Source organism: Petromyzon marinus, chromosome 37 (assembly GCF_048934315.1).
Source record: "Petromyzon marinus isolate PM22_M1 ecotype Great Lakes invasive population chromosome 37, UKy_Petmar_22M1.pri1.0, whole genome shotgun sequence".
Lineage (NCBI taxonomy): Eukaryota > Metazoa > Chordata > Hyperoartia > Petromyzontiformes > Petromyzontidae > Petromyzon > Petromyzon marinus.
In genome coordinates, this window is record NC_133703.1 from 14,412,687 (window position 1) to 14,430,576 (window position 17,890).

Sequence of the window (17,890 nt, forward strand, 5' to 3'; positions counted from 1 at the left end):
CAAGTTAGATTTGTACATCTAAATGCCTCCGCACCTCCAGGCATTGTACATTTGAATCTGAGAGAGAGAAAGAGACAGCCGTAAGATATTGCTGAGAACATCGGCATGCCAGGCCACCCGGCTGATAAAGTAAATGCGACACCGTCAGCTTCACATTGGCACAAATGCCAATGTGAGACTGACAGTGAGCGGTATTGCAGCATCAGTGACGTCTGTGTAGAGCTCGCTGCATGCACCGATGGGTAGGTCCACACTTGGTGGGTTAGCTAGCTTCCACAAATACTGCACGCAGGTTTCATTAGCCAGCTGAGTTATTCTGCTCGTATCGGGTACAATATTTAAGCTCCGGTCACAGTATATGCAGATGTATTGCTTTTAGGCACGATGAGATGATGGAAAGTTCCATTCAAAGTGATCGGAGCAGGCATTGCACCGTTTCGTGTCAAATAACGGCCAGAGAAGGCGACACTTAGAACCACCACCTCCTAAAGTTAATTCGACAAGCGTTGTGTCTGACAATTTTCCCCGCAAGCCGTGTTCGCTGTGAGAACAATTAAACCGAAATGTGCAGGAGTCCACAGAGCTGTACGTATTGTCAAATTGTGCTGAAATGATTAATAGACTATATATTTAAAAATAGATTAATTGGCAGACATTTAAAAAATGGAGGACACCGGACATCCGACTTCCAATGCAGGAAACTCGCCACCGGTGGCGATGATTCATGATAATGATGATGACAATGTCATCAATGGCAAGAACCGCATATCTTGGGCACTTAAATCCTCAGTATTTCATATTAATCAAGGTAATCAGTGTTTCATGAGGCATCATTCACGTGAACTGGATCTCACATCCCGGCAAAGTCTGCAAAGAGGGAAGTGGATGAACAGATTTTTCAGCTGAATAATGAACGTTTGTTCCACACGCTAAGAAAACCAGAGCGCCCGGAGAAGACACACGCATGCAACGGGGCAACAACCCCTTACCCACTGCAGATGGAACGGATGGGGATTAGTCCACACTTGCTGCACCGCCTTCTGCTGAAGTCCCAGGGTGTGTGCCACTTCCTCGACGTGCACAGCGCCGTTTGTGTGATGCACCAACCCTCGCCTCCACAGCGCTGGATGGCAGATCATGTGCATCTTCACCACGCCCGCGGTAATCCCGGTGAGTAAACGACGTGTTTATTTTTAATCGAATAATTCCAACGATATGAACGCAGTACGATCATGTTCTATTTGCTCGATCGAGTACTCCAAACGATAGTTTACAGATTCCTAACGTGAGTCTTATTTTAGCGTGCAGCTTTGTCACGACCTGGCTGACACCATCAACTCGCCGCATAACGAGAGAGGACAATTTAGAATCAACGTAGCCGCGCATACGTGAACCGCATTCTCGGTGGCGTAGCACCTCGGTGGCTATGATTCGAGGCATTATCCCCTGGAGCCAACCTGGCTTTCCTCTTCTTTGGCGATTAACCAAATTATTGTGTTATCTGGTCACTTACAGACTCTCCAACCGCTCTGAGGACGGTTAATAGGAGCCCTGTTGTGCATCATCGGACGGAACGCTTGAGGGGCGGGGCGGGGCGGGGAGCAACACCTCAAAAGCACATCTAGAACGTGTTGGCCGAAGCCGGCACGGCACGTTACGGCAGCCAGCAATGCGCACGTGTGTGTGTTTGGGGGTGTGTGCGTGGAGCGGTAGTGTAGCGGTTAGCGCTACGCTGCGCTATGAATCCGGCGACCCGGGTTCCATTCCCGCTCACGGCCAACACCGGTAATGATGATCTGAACCGGTCCTTGGCCTCCGACAGGGCGACTCGGCCTCAAATGAGTACCTGGTGCGGTGTGTCAACATCGACACTAGGGAGACAAAGGCGGTCGGGCGTGGTGCTGGCCACCCACCCCCTCGTGTGCCGTGCCGGCCTTCGTAGGTGCTCGCTAACAGCACTTGCCCCTACAGTCTGTTAAGGCTATACGGGGGATCTTTGTTTTTTTGTGTGTGTGGGGAGTGGTAGGGTAGCAGTTGGTGTGCTGCGCTACAAATCCGGTGACCCGGGGTTCGATTCCCGCTCACGACCAACATCAGTGACGATCATCTGTGTGTATTTACAGTATGTTGAACTTCTTTCGCACCATACGTAGCCAACCATGCCAATCGGAGGTGCGGGGGAAGGTCCGGTCCTGGGCCTCCCCTAGATCGACTCAGCCTCAAATGCGTACCTAGTGCGGTGTATAAACTTCACTATTAGGGAGACAAAGGCGGCCGGGCGTGGTGCTGGCCACCCCACCCCCCATCGTGTGCCGTGTCGGCCTTCGTAGGTGCTCGCCAACAGCACTTGCCCCTACAGTCTGTTTAGGCTACTGGGGGAGGGATATTTTGCCTTTGTGGTTTTTTTGTGCACGCGTCCCTTTTGGGGGTACCTCGTGGGTACATTGAGACCCCCTGTGGACAAGTCACACTGGCGAGGTGTTTAAGTGAAAGGCAGACGGATTAAAATGGATTCAAATGGCCTCCATCACACTTGGCCGGAGAGATGGCTTTGATACCATGGGAGCAATGAATAGATTTCAAGTGAGTCTGGCACAAAAAACGTGGTTCTTTAACGGTGCGGCGCTATAGCTGCCCGGTGCGTTCAGGTGGAAGTGAGGGTCATAGGAATCAACAGGACGTGATTTAACACAATTGTGCTTGTAATGTTTAACTGTGATAGATGTCTTACACCGAGTGACTTTCAACATTACACCACAGTCGCTGGTAGTCTACCATTTAGTGGCTATGATTATCTGAAATTTGTATGTATGTACGTGCGTTGCACATATAGATATAGGTTTTTTTGGTTTATATCGCGTAAATATAAAAATGTGCCGTTAAACCCGCCACCACCCGACATAGCCGATGAGTAAGGTTTGTCATGTAAACAGAACATGCCAATTCGTCACTAGTACAGCACACCGGTGTGTTGGAGAGTAAACCCACAACGTTTACAATTAGAGTATGACGTTTCGCCCGTAATTACAACCAGCATCATTAGGCGATCTAACCCCAAAAAAACTCTATTATGGATATTATTGGTCGCGCAAGCATACGTATATATTTATCTATCTGTGTGCATATTACGCGTATAATGATGCGTCGGTTCAACAGTTAAGCCACTTTCTTATACTGACGACACTTGCATTGATAATTGTAAGAATCTATTGATGTGCTCGTGTTCCATACGGGCTAATGGAGCATGCAAAGAAAGACAGGTAAAATAGAAACCCTACAAATGGTTTGGCAACAAACAGGACAAAACAGAATTCTAGAATCGAATCACAACCCTGAAAAGTGATGATTTTACAGCACCAAGCGGTTAAGATGTATTTCTAATTTGACTCAAGGTACCTGAATCTGAACGCCGCTGTCCACCCAGCAGTATTAATGGGTGCACCAGAGTCTAGGTGATCGGCATGTCGCGTTGGCTAAACCGTGGGTACTCCAATCTCTTCCAAGACGTCTGGCCAGCGTGAAAGAGTAGACCAAAGCACCCTCCAGGGGGGTCTCGAGAGAGAGAGAGCTCCTCTTCGTGGAGGCCCCTTCCGGCAGCAGTGGCGTGAGTGAGCAATTGCAGTCCTGCACTTTTACATTTTACGATGCGGCCCTAAAAGAGCTTTCAAAGGAACATGAATGAATCTCGTTCATAAGATACTTCGTCATTTATTCCCAGCGTGCGTGAATTGCAGACCCTTTGACAGGCGCACTTTGCGGCGCCAGTAAAATGCTGCTCCTGTGAAACGGCCTGGTACATGCAGCGCCGCTGGCTTTACTTTATTTATCCGAGCTTCTTTCGCGACTCGTATAAACACAAGTGTAATACAGCAACCGGAGGTGCCAAACTGTTGCCACACACCTGATCCACATTTAGCTCAGGCTTGAAATACATTCCTCACTCTCTCACCAGCAGCTACTGCGATTGGTCCAGTAGAGGCATTTACACGCTCCAGTCATCCAGAACCCAGTGATAATCTCGCTGCAGAGCTCTGCAACACCTGTAAATGGTAAAGGGTGCAGCCGTGGAAATTCATTTCGAGCAAACGCCACTGAAGGATCTCAACTGGAGGGGAGCTCTAGAGAGCTTCCAAGAGAGCCCCTTTACTCGGTATTTGGCCTACTATTCCACGGTGGCCGGGTGTCTTGGAAGACGTGCGAATGCCCACCCGTTTGCCCACCGCATGCGACCTGGTAGCGGCTGTGACGTTGCGCAATTCTTTTCTCTTTCTAAAACCTGGTACAAGGGTTCAGTTTTACAAAAAAAAGTCAGTTCTCAAAAGTCCCAGTAGGTGGACCAGAGAATAGCAAAACAATGGTGAATCATATTCTTTGGGTCTTTCGGCAAAGTCACGTTGATCGGTTTCAAATAAAATAACAAACATTTATTTGAACCTATCTACGTGACTTTACCGAAAGACCCAAAGAATATGAATTCCTGCAGTCACGAAAACATTAAGTCAATATTTAACGGTAAATCAATTGATTGAATTTGGCCAAATCACATGTTATCGCTTTTCATTATAATACATGTAATCGGCTATGACCAGTCGTCTACTGGATGAAGGCTTCCAGAATTTGTGATGATCCACCTCGCACCTGTACACAAGTGGATGGAGCATCTAGATCGGTTAAATATTGTTGTTTGGCCGTGTGTGTATTTATGGGAACGGTCGTGTCGTGCTTAGCATACTTCGTTACAAACCTGATCATCCGACTTCAATTCCCGCTCACAGCCAACACCAGTGATGGCTATCTAAACAAGTACCGGTCTTCCACGAGGTCGACTCAGCCTTAAATGAGTACTTGGTGCGATGTGTGAACATCGCCGCTGGCGAAACAAATGCGATCGTGCGTGTTGCTGGCCACACCTACTCCCTTGTGTGTCATGTTGGCCTTAATAGGTGCTCGCTAACAGCACTTTCCCCAACAGCTTGTTAAGACTATACGGGGGATGGGGAGGGGATCTTTGTCTTTGTTTGTGAAACTGTGGCATGGTGGCATAGTGACTGGGAATTCCGGCAGCGTTCATTTTGCATAGTTCTTAGTTTCATAGTTTCATTTATTTGGTATAGCCCTGTGAGCCATTCGGCTCTTGAATCGGGTGCAACTGCAACAAACAAAACAACAAAAACATGAACAAGAAAACATCTTAAAGTGACTATGTGACTGTGCAAACAGAAATTCCAGGAAAAAACCATCAAAATATTCCTGAAATAGCACCGTACACCAACGCTGTGTGCAAAAATCCCAGTGGGATGCAAGTCAAACAACAACAACAACAAGAAAACTTATATTAAGGCCATCAGTCTAACTCCGTACTACAATAAACAAAAACATGGCCAAACAAATTTTTTTTTAGAAATCACCAAAATAAAGCCATACATGCAATGTAACAGTGATCATAGAAACTGTGACCGAATTTTTTTACAATAAACTACGTAAATATCATGTAACACCAAACCCTAGAGCCACAGCTGGCTGCATGAGTCACTCCACAAACAACAGGAGCATCGGTCGGAGTATCAACATTTTTCAATGCACCTTTAAGATCAGCACACTAAATCAAAATACAGGATAATACTTTGCAGCGGTCATCCACGAGTGCCACATTTGCTGACCGATTTCAAATCCGCGTACAGGGTGCGCAGGTGCGACGCGTCTCATCAGCGGTGAGATGTTGGCGGTGGATTCCGCGCAGCCCAAGAGGGAGCAGCTGAGGTGTGCGGCAGTAATGGAGCTTGCCGCTCGCTCTGTAGACTTCCTCCACAGGGGGGCCGGCGCTCCACGAGGGCCAATGACGGCATTCGCGAAGCTTATTAATACAGTCCTTCAAACAAACAAAAGTGCAAAGGTTCGGCCCCGCAGTTGCTTGCTCGTGATACTGCTGGGGGGAATGGCCTCCGCTAGAGGAAGCTCAAGAAAGCCATCTCTCGAGGGTTATAGTCGTAATATAATAAGTCGAATTTATAATGCGCATTCCGTACTGGGATCCCAATGAGCAAAGCATGAAAAGCAGGAAACGAAAACAGAAGCAGGGCAACCGACCAAACTAAAGGGGGAAGGCCACTTTAAAGAGATGGGTTTTCAAAGCAGACTTGAATATATCTACTGGGTTAGCATGGTTGGCTGCGTATGGTGCGAAAGAAGTTCAATATACATACGTACATGTGGCCTATTATTCCATGGTAGCCAGATGTCTTGGAAGAGGTTGAAGTACCCACACTTTACCCCACTACACGTGACCTGCCGATTAACTGTGGTGCCAACCAAGGCCGTAGCCATGGAGTCAACATTGGGGGGGACCAAATCTTCCAGGGGGTCTGGGGGTCTCCCCGAGAAGAAAAAAAAATCTACATTTGAAAACTCATTTCCTGCCATTTCCTGCCTAAAATATTAAAACATTCACTAACACATAGGATGGACTTTTTATTTATTTTTTACAAGAATGTCTAATAGTGTATTTATTACATTGCTCTGTTTTTTTCTTTTTTACCTTTTCTTGATTCATTGTATGTAATGGCAGAGATTAGGGATTAATAAAGTACAACCATAACCACAATCATATAAACAGAAATCTATTTTATAGCAATATATTGGGGGGGGGGGGCATTTTGAGCACATTTGAATATTGGGTGGGATGTGTCCCCCCCCAATATATATTATAAATACGGCCTTGGTGTAAACCCATTTATATCGTTGGGTTGACGGAGGTGGGCAGGATTTTAAGAAAATTGCATCGTAATCAAAAGCAGTAAATCTAATTGCAATACCGTATGCGGTCATACGAACACAGTGAATTGGAAAATTGTCATTTCCAGCAATTCGTTTTCATTAAGGCCATGCCGACTGGAGTATTTCTAACGTACTCCGTTTTTATTTATTAATGATGACGAAGATTAAACCAGGCTTGATTTTGAAACGTGATATTATTTTGTAAACCAATATAACAACGGTCCCTTCTTTCCCCAACAACGTCTTCATTCGTTTGTCTGTGCGTTTGGTCCACTCCAATACTGCACTGTAATGCCTTACTATTCTTTATATTATACAATATTATAATTATTGTTTGGGTCTTTCGATAAAGTAACGAAGATAGGCTCAAAGATATTAAGTAATCAAAAGCAGTAAACCTTTGAATCTATCTACGTGACTTTACCGAAAAGACCCAAAGAATATGAACGCCTGCAGTCACGAAAGCCTTAAGTTAAGATTATTATAATTGTTTGCGCTAACCAGGGCTTCATCGTGAGATGGGAGGGCTCTTGCCAAAAATATCTGGCAACAGTACTGTGACTAATAATTTTCATCAAAGCGTGACTGCTGATGAGATCCACATGGAGAAAACCGCTCCGTGGGCTCAAGCACCGCACGGCCTATGCAATCCTATAAATTGGCGTGGGCCAAGATTTGTTTCATTGCCAATTCCCCAAGGGACCTACACTAAGGGGATTGCATCAATTTTTGTGAGATTGTAGGGGCAGGTCGGACCACAGGTTTGCTCGCATACATAAATACTGCTCGATATGAGTCTGGTCGGCAACGATCCAGTAGATTACATTTTTTTTAGCGAAACTGACTGAGAATTAAGTAAATGTTTTACCGTTATGTTCCACAACAACTACATATTTGTGTATTTTGTATACTACAGCATACTGAATTCTGTACCTTTTGTAGGACATCATGTTCAGGTCCGACTGCTGGTCGCAATGCGTGGAGTGACTTAAAGCTTTAGTGACTGCAGAAATTAATATTCTTTGGGTCCTTTTTTGCCTCCTGATGACGATCGCTTGTGTTGTGATCGAAACGTCGTAGTTTTTTTGTTATTTTCTTTGAACCTATCTGCTTGACTTTACCGAAAGACCCAAAGAAAATTAGTGGAGTGCTTCAGGAGAGAGTTCGTGTAATTTGCTATTCCACCTCCACTGAAGGAGCGCTGACTAGAGCATGTTTACTAATATGATCCACAGCTTCGGTTGCATAGCCAGAATCACACTCCTGTCGCTTGTCTTTAATTACTCCATGAAGGAGGTGTGTGTACCGGCCTGGTGATGTTCTTATGCCGTTGATGTTCTTGCGGTTGAAAGTGCATTGAGTACATTTTGCGTGCGAGAGGAAAACAACCAATGTGCCTGCAAGTGAAGTGACTTCCACGCACTGTTCGCTGGTTGGTGTATTTATTCATGAAACCGATGACGATCATTTGACTGGCAAACAACAACAATGAATGCGTAACATTTGTGTCGTTGCGGCGATTGGCTACGGTGATGGGGAGAACAGAAACCAACCACAAATGTTTTTTTCTTCTTCTTTGGTTCTTTCGGTGAAGTCACGTAGAATGAGAATAAAATAATAAAATAACACAATAAAATTCTCGCGACGTTTCGGCCACAACGCAAGCGGTCGTGAGAATTTTCCTGTGTTATTTTATTATTTTATTGCCATTCTACGTGACTTTACCGAAAGAACCAAAGAAGATGAATCCTTGCAGTCACGAAAGCTTTAAATCGAAATTCAACCACAAATGATTTGTGACCACCCTGGTCTCCAGCCCCCTCCAGTGAAACGGGGCTGCAGACCACCTCTGGTGCCGATGCTATCTCTTGTAACGGCAACTTGATTTAAATGGCCTAATTATACGAGGTATTAAGTGATTGCGGTTACATGCAGACTTGCAGACTTGGCCGTTTTAAAGATTGTTAAATGGAGCTGAAAATTGTGAAAAGAGCTGGAGAGTATTGCTTAATTCACGTTCAAATCAAGGCTTTGATAGAATGGAGTCGGTGTCCTGTTGCCCTTGATTAGCGGTAAGAGTATTTGGTGAAGTGAATTTTTTAAAATTTTCTAAGCCAACGCTAACAAAAGGTAATGGAGGGGATTTTTTTTTAGATCGCGTTAATATAAACATGTGTCGTTGAACTCACCACCACCCGACACAGCAAATTAGTAAGTACTCGAATCGTAAATGTTGCGTGTTAACTCTTCAGCACACAACCGGTGTGCTGAACGAGTTGCTAATTGGCACGTTTTGTTCAGGTGTCATGCCTGCTTAATTGGCTGTCGGGTGGTGGCGGGTTTAACGACACATTTACATTGACGCAATATAACCCAAAGAACCTCTTTTAATGGATGCTATTGGTCGTAAAAAAGGCTACGTGTTAAACATTTGGAGTGTTATTTTTATAAGTGCCAATGCAGTCTCTTATGTGTGTGTGTTTTTTCTCTCTCTCTCTCTCGCACCATACACAGTCTTGCATGTGCCATTGTGCGTACTGTGTAAGCAATCGCAGCCAACCTGCACTAAGGAGCATGGTGAAGTGAGATCAGGCCATGTTGCGGCGAAGCCTTCATCCAGCGGTGAATTGACAGAGGGAAAGTCTCACCAAGTCGCGTGACTTTTCCAGGAGGGTTCTGCCAAGTTAACGCAAGAGGGGGCAGTGATTTGCTGCGGGTAAATTTTTGCACAATGGCCTAATCTTTTAGGAATGGCGTCACCGGATCTTTAACTTCATTGATATACGTTTTCATATGCCCGCAGTTATAACCAGGGCGGCAGCTGGATTCAAACCGTTAACCTCTACAACGAGTGGCAGATGAGCTATCGCTCGGCCATCTCACCGTCCCCAGTAAATAATGATTGTAGTTGTTGTTGTTGTTCATGCAGTGCTGGTTGTTGTTGGGTACAAGCCTGTAACTTCCCGCTGTTGAGAAAAGGCTTTCCCTCCGCCAATTTTCTTTCATTCCTTCCTCCTTCGGGATTGGAGCAAAAAAACATTGATGCGTTGATAAGGGGCCGTCCATAAATGACGTCACGCACCTGGGGGGTGGGGGGGGGGTGGTCAGACATTTGTGACGCCGTGTGACCAGGAGGGGGGGGGGGGTGGGGGGATCAAAAATCGTCCAAAATCGCGTGGCGTCATTTATGGACGGCCCCTGATCACCGATGCTTTGTTTCTGAAACGTGGATGTTTTTGACATCGATGTCGATGGCATTGCAACAGTGATGTTTCGCTTTCCACGTACCGTGTGTTTTTCACGCCGAAAAACACGCCGACACGTCGCAAAATATCCATCCCGCCGCCCGTCGGCCACCTGAATTGCAGCTCTTCCGTGAAGGAAGAAGACTTGCTCCCACGTGAGCCCCATAGATCCTGCCCACATCTCACTCCACACTTCTGGCCCCAGCCCCTGTGCCTGCCCCTTCAATCAAATTGCCATTGTTACTTGTGTAATGACCGTGACAACGCGTTCCCTGAATACATCCCTCGAGACGGAGCAAAAGGGTTTCCAGGGGAGTAGGAGGGACACCTACGAAGCGAACGCCAAATGCCACGTGCACAGTGGGAGATGTTAAAGTGGTAGGATTCTGGAAAGCCGATTGAGGTTCGCTGTTCGTTGAGTGTTGACCCTGGGAGCCACAGCCTTTGTGTGCATTTGTACACAATGTTTTCTCGTATAATGAAAAAAATCGGTAAACTCTTGGATAAGTTGGAGCGTAGACTTAAGATCGTGATTGGGTGTTGACCCTTGGAACGGCAGCTTTGTCCCATTGTATTTTTTGCGGTACAATTGTGAGTAATTATTTTTGACATTTACGCCAGATTCCAGTTTACGTTGAACCTTCACCTCGTTTTCACAAGCCATGCAGATTGAATATGGATTAAAACATTCTACGATGTATTGACAAAGTTGTGCACTAATCACTTGTGACAGATGTAGACCATGTGCAAGACTTGGCACTGCCTCTTAGTACCTTTGATTATGAAACAACACATGCTGGCATCTTGGCAGGATTTCAACAAAAGCGGCATTATGTTATGAGAAGTCTGCAACAGCTGCTGTTAAGTGTACATTAAAGATCACTCAGACTCTGTCTTGTGTTATGTTGGAGGTCTTTGTCTAAAGCCCTGCATTTGAAGACTAAATTGACAATTCCAGGCTGCATGGTGTTGGTCTCGGAGAAGCACGAACCTTCATTCTTGGGCACCACGGTGGCTAGGAGATGTTAACTACCTCACCTGGTATGCAGGAGGTCGTGGGTTCGATCCCATCCATGACGCCGGTATATTTGTAGTTTGCATGTGTGTGTGTCTCTCTCTCTCTCTCTCCCTGTTTGCGTGGATTTTTTTCCAGGACCTCCGGTTTTTCCCTCCACATTTAGAAACGTGCATTTAGAGTATTTGGCTGCTATAAATTTCCACGTGATGTAAAGCCACTTCGTTGAGCTATCATCTGTGGCCAGGTCGCTTCTGAAAAAGAGCTGTACAGCTCAGTGGGCGTTATCTGGTGAAATAAAAAAAATAGTTTAGTTTGTCCAAGAACGTTTGACACTGAATTATTCCACGCCCAGCACACCACATCCAGTAGAGCTCTCATCATGGGCTTGACATCAGCGTTGAGAAGGGCATTAATTTAACTGTATTACTTTCATGTTGATGTTTAAGTTCATATATTGAATAAGAAATGCCTCTTTCTGATAAATTGTTGTAACCGGTGGGGTTATCTTAGGTGGGGGTGAGGGGGGGTTCACGCAGTGTTAAGTCATTCATGAATGTTAATTAATTAATGTTTGATACATTTAATTTTCAAAATTGCTGTTTGTAAAAAAAAGGAAATAAAAATGTGCATGTCAAGTCAGGTCCAACGTTGCATGTTTACCGGGATTGCAATTTCACATTAACAGGAATATGAATATAGGTTGAATTTATCGTGCCAAAGTAGCCACCCCCGCACGCCGACCTCGACGTGGCGGTGGCTCTGCGATCTCACATTGACACGCTAATCTCTCACATTAACATGCTAATCTCTCACATTAACATGTCAATATATCACATTAACATGCTAATCTCTCACATTAACATGCTAATCTTCCACATTGACATGTTAATCTCTCATATTAACATGCTAATCTCTCACATTAACATGCTAATATCTCACATTAACGTGTTGATCTCTCACATTAACATGCTAATATCTCACATTAACATGTTAATCTCTCATATTAACATGCTAATCACTACATTAACATAACTAGCCCCACCCACTTCGTTTATAACCCTTGGACTACACCCATTTTCAACCTTTAAAACAGTCTGCAGTTAGCAGGTTTCCCCCTCTTTTTTCCTCCTGATGACGATCGCTTGTGTTGTGATCGAAACGTCGTAGGTTATTTATTTATTTTATATGTATTTGTATTCATTTGAACCTATCTACGTGACTTTTACGAAAGACCCAAATAATATTATGGTTCATGTTATTTTATTTGAAGCCCCTATTTTTTTTTCCAGTGCAGGCACTGATGCTGATCAATAAAGGTTCTAATTATAAAAAAAATTATGCTTTCCCTAAAACGTGGTTTATAAATTGAGTGTGAAAATCGGGGACAACGCTGCATTTGGAATTGTTTTTAAAGTTGGGGGGAGGGGTGAAACACCAATTTAATAAATTCGCCAAACATCTCAATGCAGAACCCTCCTGGCGAAAAGTCCTGAGGACTTAGCTGAGGTTCTCCTGGGTAAACAAAGGAGTCATTCAACGTTATTGGCACTGAAGGGAGCATCACGGAGTATTTGGTGGCGGGGGGGGGAAGCCATGAATAATTTTCTCTATGTGGCTTTGTAAACTTAAAAAACTTTTGACAGCCTGTGACAACATTTAATCAATTTTAATAACACGCTTTTCGACACGACGGGCTGTGTGCTGGCAGTGGGGGCTATTATTATTTTTCACGTTCGTAGAATATTAAAGGGAAGAATGGAATACGGAGTCAAGCTGTTACTGAAATATTAATATTCTTTGGTTCTATTTTTATTCGCTTAATTTTTATTACGAGTTTTCTATCTACGTGACTTTACCGAAAGCACCAAAGAATATGAATTCCTGCAGTCACGAAAGTTTTAAGTCAAAAGCTGTTATATTCTTGGTTCTTTCGGGTAAAGTCACGTAGAAGGGAAACAATAAAATAATAAAAATATAAAACAATTAAATTCTCACGACGTTTCGACTGCAAGACAAGCAAGAAAATTGTTGTGGTTTTCACGCCCGATGATGATTTGCTTGTGTTGCAGTCGAAACGTTGTGAGAATTTTATTGTTTTATATTTTTATTATTTTATTGTTTCCTGACTTTACCGAAAGAACCAAGAATATGAATCCCTGCAGTCACGAAAGGTTTAAATCAAAATTCAAAAGCTGTTACTGAAATGTAATATACATTTTGTGATGGTTCCAAAACATTGGCAGTAAACATGGTCGTGGGACAAATAAATTATTTGAATTCAATTTAAGAGGTGACTTTTTTATTTTTAATGATTACTTTCCGAAGTGAAAAGCACAGCCACTGTATTTTGATTAATGAGTTACAATTGTGTGAGAAATTACATTTATGAATTTTTTTCAGTGTGATAATTGCCATCACAGCTTAAGAACATATAAAATGAAATGTATTGGTGCTGAGCACAGCTTTTCCCTTTCATCTCTTTATTGCCTTGTGTATTATATACACCGTTCAGAGAAAACGAATCGTTAAGTATGTTACTCAGCGCAGTGATCTTGTTGAATGTACATTATAATTAAAAGTGTGAAAGGTGAACTTTTAAACGAGTGAAAGTGTTTGGCTTGGTGGTATAATGTTTATCGCACGTAATGTACATAGTGTGCATGGACGTGCATAAAGGTGCTCTCTTAATTAGTTTTTTTTTTTATCGTTCGGCGAGGCAGCTCACTGCGAATGTTTACAACTCATTTGCAAGCAAGCGGGATTATTAAAACATTGTGAAGCTTTGGTTATTGCGCTGGCCCATATATTTCCCAGCCTTTGAATAATGTACGAGCGTTGCAGCGAGATTAATTAGGAGCCTTTTGGTGGGTGGAGAACTTGGTCTGCATGTTATGGGAAACTTATTGCGGCACGAGAAAGTACTGCAGTCCTTCGGTGAAGCCAACAAAACACCTTGTGAAAGACCCAATCCAGAAAATCTCTAGGTTTGATCTTCCACGAAGCTCATGGTCCACCCTCAACCGCATCCACTGCACAAACCATGGCAGATGCGGATACCTGATGCACAAATGGAAAATTGAAAAAAGTCTCCAGTATGCAACTGTGGTCATCCAGAACAGACCTTAAAACATATAAAGGCGCAATGCCCCGATCCACAAATACGTAGGAGACATCACAGCGATACACGACCGACGCGGTTGTCTGGCCTGACCACCTGAATGTGAAATTGTAGTCGTGGCTCTGCATCTACATCAGCCGCACGAAAGCAGAAGAAGGAGCACATATTTAATTAATTATGCAACACGTCTGTCTCCGCGTATGATGATATTTGCAGTAATGACCTGAAGCATCTTGGCTCTGTGATGATTAATTTATTTCTGCAGGCATCGTTTCGGCGAGTGCGTTGCCCCGTCACGTCGTTACGCAGCATTGTCAACGCGTGACCTTTTAACACCGTCGCACAAATATTTCCCTTGCACTGCCAGGGTTATCAGGGGGTTATTTTTCGTGAATTACAAACGCTGTGACCTAGATAACAGTGTCAATGCAGTTTTGATTTGACAGAAACCTCAAATGTAACCACATTATATTTCAGGGGTAACATACTCTGTTAAATTCCTAGGGTGGATACGGCGTTTATAACGTGATAGATGTTCTATCCAACCCTAACAAGGCGTTTCTGAGGTTGAGTTTTCTAATTTTGTGGTCTGCGACGGCAGATCCCTTTCTTATGCTTTCTAGTTGAGGCCGCGGTTTCAGATAAAAGCAATCACAAGTTTGCTTGCTGATGAATATAGCTCAGTTTTCTCACTGGGCAGGCCTTTTAGATACCCATAATTAAAGGCAAGAGGAACATTTTCTCATTGATTAGTCGTTGCTAATCATCATCAATGTCATCATCATCATCATTATTATTTGTCACGGTGATAGACTGATATGCGTCCACTCCCAGGCTCTGCCTTGATTGAATTTTGTGGCGTTTTAATAAAGGGCATTTTAATGAAGCTGTTGCGCATTGTCAGAAAGGTTAAAGGTGCAACCGTGAAATTGCTTAGGGGCCGTCCATAGATGACGTCACGCACCTGTGGGGGGCGGGGGGGGGGGGGTCAGACATTTGTGACGATGTGTGATAAGGGGGGAGGGGTCAAAAATCGTCCAAAATCGCGTGACGTCATTTATGGACGGCCCCTTACGCCACTGCTAGTGGAAGGACCTTCACACGAGGGAGCTCTCGGGAGTCATTGCTGTTGTTTTGCCGCCTTGCCCAAGCTTGCTTCATATTGACACATCGACAACATGTTACGTACTTATGTAATTTGCACGTATGTACTTACTTTTTATTCATTTATGTTGTTGTGACTTGCTTACCTTTGCTCTATTTTTCACTCCCATTCTTGTTTTGTGTCGCTTGCTATTGTAACTTTCTGACCCGCCCCGGCTGGACATCTGTGAAAATATTGCGTTATAGCCCATCCAAATTCGTCCAGTTCTGATTTCTGCATCGAGCGCATTGACCAGATGTCTTGGTAGAGGTGAGAGTCCACACACTTTAAACCAGGGGTGGGCACATTTTTTTTTGTTCTAAAATTTGACAGAGGGGTCAGGCCAGGAACAGATGGATGGAGCGTTTGTGTGAACTAATATAAATCACGTGTAAAAATCATTACATCAAAGGATTTGGCCTTTAACAGGTAGCAAAGCATTTATTTGCAAGGCAATTTAATCAATTGCACGAACATGAACGATACAAAAACATGTCGTAACTCCCGGTCAAAGTGCGCCATCTAATGGGGAAATGGGGGCATTACAGGAGAAAGGTAAAATTTAATTTAATAATAATATTATTATTTGGACAAGTTCGGCGGGCCGGATTAAAAAGCCCAACGGGCCGTGTACGGCCCGGGGGCCGTACTTTGCCCACGTCTGCTTTGAACCCACCACCCACCCCTGCCAATGAGACTGACTGTTGCTGCCCATTTATACTGCTGGGCGGGCGCAGAGGCAGCGGGGATTTTAAAAAAAGTAATATTTAAAAAAAACTTTTTCAAACACGCTTTTATTAAATGTACCCTACTAGTAATGGAAGAACTCCACGACTCCAGGAAGTGGCCCCAAAGCTTGCCATAATGTAAGGGGCCGTGGCCAATGACAGCCAACGTGAGTTGACCGTGGACAATTAGACCCAAGCCGAAGCATAACATGTAAAAAATAATGTTTTAAAATATATTTTTTATCATAGAATATGGTATTGTCATCAGTATGACATACGTATACCAAGTTTGCAGTCGATACCACATTGGGAAGTGGGTTAAAATTGAGTTACAAGATTTGAGCATACTACAACAACAGCCAGAGTGAGTTAAATGAAAGCGTCGGCCATGTGGCCAGATGACAAAAGTGTCATCCACGTACCTCTTCCATAAGGTTGGGCGCAGAGTGGCAGTCTGGATGGCGTCAGTCTCAAATTTCTCCATGAAAATGTTGACTACAACTGGATATAGGGGGGAGCCCATGTGATTAGCACATGTGGCTACGTACGGCGCGGGAGAAGTTCAACGTAGGTATTACATACCATACGACAGCTCCTAGTGTCCTCCGCGCCACCTGCGGCCACAGCAGGTAGGAGAGGGCACGTGCGGTATGGACTGGGTGTGAATTGCGTGTGGGTGGGGCAGGGGAGAGACCATTCCGCCTTGATTTAAATTAGGGGCTTATGTAACACTTCAGGTCAGGCGGAGGGGGGAGGATAGCCGATTGAAAATGAAACGGTGGGTGGCCTTTGCTGGTCGGCTACAGCCCTATTACTACTTCTCTTCTATGCTGCAGGACTTGACGCCTGCTCTTTTGGAGGCTTCATTCATCCCCCGGGCACAATTTTCCGATCCAGGAGTCAATCGTGGCCGAGGGGCACTGGGGCTCACGCTTGCGGTCAGATGGACCCCTGATCAACTTGCCTGTACCCCGTGGCCCACGAGGAAACCTTTTAAACCAGATGCGTGACCCTTCCGTGGCCAACACCTCCTTCTTCCTCACTGAATTAACGACGCGTCCTCTGGGAGGCATTCAAATAAAAGCCAAGACGGACTGTGAGCACGACAAGGTCCTGGACAAGGAGCAATGGATATAAATTCGCTTTTGTAGAGTGTCTGGCTTCACAAGGATCGGAGCTTGATTAAAAAAAAAATGACTGCACGCTGCACCACCGCTCCCACATTTCATCGGCATATTAGACCTAATTTAACAATACGCGTGGAATAAATATCTTTAACAACTAAAGGACACCCTGTGGGGGCTTATATATCACCCTTTAAATATGACATCTATGGATCTCGGCAGATCTGTTCAGCTTTTTAAATGCGTTTCAGAATATGTAAATGAGTGGAATAACTGTGAAACAGGTGGCTCGGAGTTGGGCAGCATCCCTGGGTGGGCGAGTGAGGCTCAGAGTGACAGCCGAGCGCTGCTTACTGTATTCAGCGTCAGATGCCGGCAACAATTCGCCACGAATCCTCTTTGCAGCGCGGCACTTAATTTTACACATGTTCACACGACGACACGAGCGGGCGTCTGCCGTGCGGCGCCGTTTCCCCGCATTCATTGTCTCGCTCCCCGAGCCTCACCCCGTTGCTCTTTGCTCACTATTCGCGTTCTCCTTTTTTGTTTGGCGGAGGTGTTCGTGACGTCACGATGTCCTATGAAGACGGCAGCGAAGCAGACAAATTCGAGCTTGATTTGAAGCTTTCGTGACTGCGGGAATTGCTCTTTTGGTTCTTCCGGTAAAGTCACGTAGGAAGGAAATTAATTTAATAGTAGAAGACGACGTTTCGATTGCGACACAAGCAGTCGTCATCAG

The 17,890-nt window shown here is 44.6% G+C and overlaps 1 protein-coding gene across 1 annotated transcript in view; it reads left to right on the forward strand.

Moving 5' to 3' along the window:
- LOC116949707 (caskin-1-like) overlaps positions 1 to 17,890 on the forward strand; it is a 416,361-nt gene that overhangs the window by 176,251 nt on the left and 222,220 nt on the right. The window lies entirely within an intron of this gene.